This window comes from Portunus trituberculatus, chromosome 27 (assembly GCF_017591435.1).
Source record: "Portunus trituberculatus isolate SZX2019 chromosome 27, ASM1759143v1, whole genome shotgun sequence".
Lineage (NCBI taxonomy): Eukaryota > Metazoa > Arthropoda > Malacostraca > Decapoda > Portunidae > Portunus > Portunus trituberculatus.
The window spans coordinates 5,779,370-5,781,869 of NC_059281.1; positions in this window are offsets into that span (position 1 = coordinate 5,779,370).

Here is a 2,500-nt window from a genome sequence, read left to right on the forward strand (position 1 = left end):
TCTGTTTCAATAAATCATTTGTTTTTAATATTTCTTCCCGTTCTAACAAATGAATTTTTTTCTATAACATCAGTAAATTCGTTTTCTGTTTTTTACCATTTTAATAGACTTACTTGTTTTCTTCCTTTTACAAACTTAATATATATTCTTTTTTCATCCTCTTGCCGTCTCGATAAATTGGTTTTCTTTCCAGTAGTAAAGGTGAAGCAGGGTAGCAAGACCAAACAACCCAGTATGGAATTAGTGGTCTGCTGCTGCCTGAAACACACTTATGCTTAGCTTTTCCCTTCGATATTAACACTCTGGCTGCTAATAAGACCATGGCTACTATTATATTTGCCTGACTAGACGACTTAGCTGAACCAAAATAAGACTACAACCACTAAAAGGCTTCAACAAGATTACACATTACTGTCAGCCGCGTCTCGTCTGTCTACTCTATCGTCACACCACGGCGCTCCAGGAGACACCCGTGGAGACGCTAACAACTCCTCAGTGCAGGTCATCTCACACTACCCTTATCTGCAATGCACTGGATTAACCTAAACACTATTTTAAAAGGCCACAGAGATGACTAATCAGATTTTAATGTGTGTTACTCATGTATGTGGTGCAATACATAGTTGAACGATCGCTAGAATGATGCAAACAACCTTGAAGACTTCCACCGTTCATAAACACCGAAAGCATTATCTTCAAAGGCCATACAGACGATAGTGGGATTCTAAAGGGTGTTTCTCATAATGGAGGCGTATTTATCCAGTTTTTTTTTTCTTTTTTTTTACGTAGGGAAGAGGGCCAGCCAAGGGCAAAAAAAAGAAAGTTAGAAAAAAGCCCACTTGAGCGCTGGCTCTCCAAAGAGTTCAAAAAGTGCCAAAACCGTCAGCCAGAATTAGGGGAGCAAATGTCTCGATACCTCCCTCTTAAAAGAAGACAAGTTGTAGGAATTCGGAAATACAGATGCAGGGAGGGAGTTCCAGAGTTTACCAGTGAAAGGGATGAATGATTGAGCGTACTGGTTAACTCTTGCATTAGAGAGTTGGACAGAATAGGGATGAGAGGAAGAAGAAAGCCTTGTGCAGCGTGGCCGCAGGAGGAGGGAGGCATGCAGTTAGCAAGATCAGTAGAACAGTTACCATGAAAATAGCGATAAAATATAGAAAGGGATGCAACATTTCGGCGGTGAGAAAGAGACTGAAGACAGTTAGTCAGAGGAGGGAGTTGATGAGACGAAGAGCTTTCGATTCCACCCTATCAAGCAAAGCTGTGTGACTGGAACCCCCAAACATGCGAAGAGTACTCCATACAGGGACGGATAAGGCCCTTATACAGAGTAAGCAGTTGGAGGGGCGAGAAAAACTGTCGGAGACGCCTCAGAACACCTAATTTCATAGAAGCTGTTTTAGCAAGAGATGAGATGTGAAGTTTCCAGTTAAGATTATGAGCAAAGGACAGACCGAGGATATTCATTGTGGAAGAGGGAGACAGTTGAGTGTCATTGAAGAAGAGGGGATAGTTGTCTGGAAGGTTGTGTCGAGTTGATAGATGGAGGAATTGAGTTTTTGAGGCATTGAAAACTACTAGATTTTCTCTGCCCCAATCGGAAATCTTAGAAAGATCGAAGTCAGGCGATCGTTGAACGATCGCTAAAAGATGAATACAAATTTTAATTCCATACCTTCCGCAAAAGTTGAAGCATTATTCTTTAAGATGATTAGTGAGATTCAAGTGGGTGTTCCTCATATTGGTGGCGTAAACATCCGGCTGAACGATTGCTAGAAAGATGAATGCAAACTTTAATTCCATACCGTCCATAAACATCGAAGCATTATTTTAAAAGGCCATAGAGATGAATAGTGGTTTTCAAGTGGGTATTTCTCATATTGGCGGCGTAGTTATCAAGTTGAACGATCGCTAGAAAGATGGATGCAAACTTCAATTCCATACCTTCCACAAAAACTGAAGCATTGTTTTTAAAGGCCATAGAAAAAACTAGTGAGATTCTATTGGGTGTTTCTCATATTGGCGGCGTAGATATCTTGCTGAACGATCGCTAGAAAGACGGAAGCAAACTTTAATTCCATACCTTTAAAAAACAGATAAAAAGACAAGCATTTTTAAGACCATATAATAGTGGAATTCTATTGGGTGTTTCTCATACTGGTGGCGTAGATATCCTATTGAACGATCGCTAGAAAGATGGATGCAAACTTGAACTCTAAACCATCCACTAGAGCCTGCTTGGTAATCGAGGTGACAGACTGAAATGTTTTGGGAACGCAGTGTCTGGTTTGTAAGAAACATGTACTTGAATGTCACCAGCTTTAGTGTGTCTATTCCATATCCTTACATGCAAAGGGATGGAAGACAAGAGGTATCATTCCTAAAGGTTTCTGCATACTACCTCCATATTTAACAGGTTCTGGTGGACGTTAATATGGTGTTTAAGAAAGTGAGGCATTCTTAAACTTTCTTGCGTCTGATCTTAAACTTTCAACAG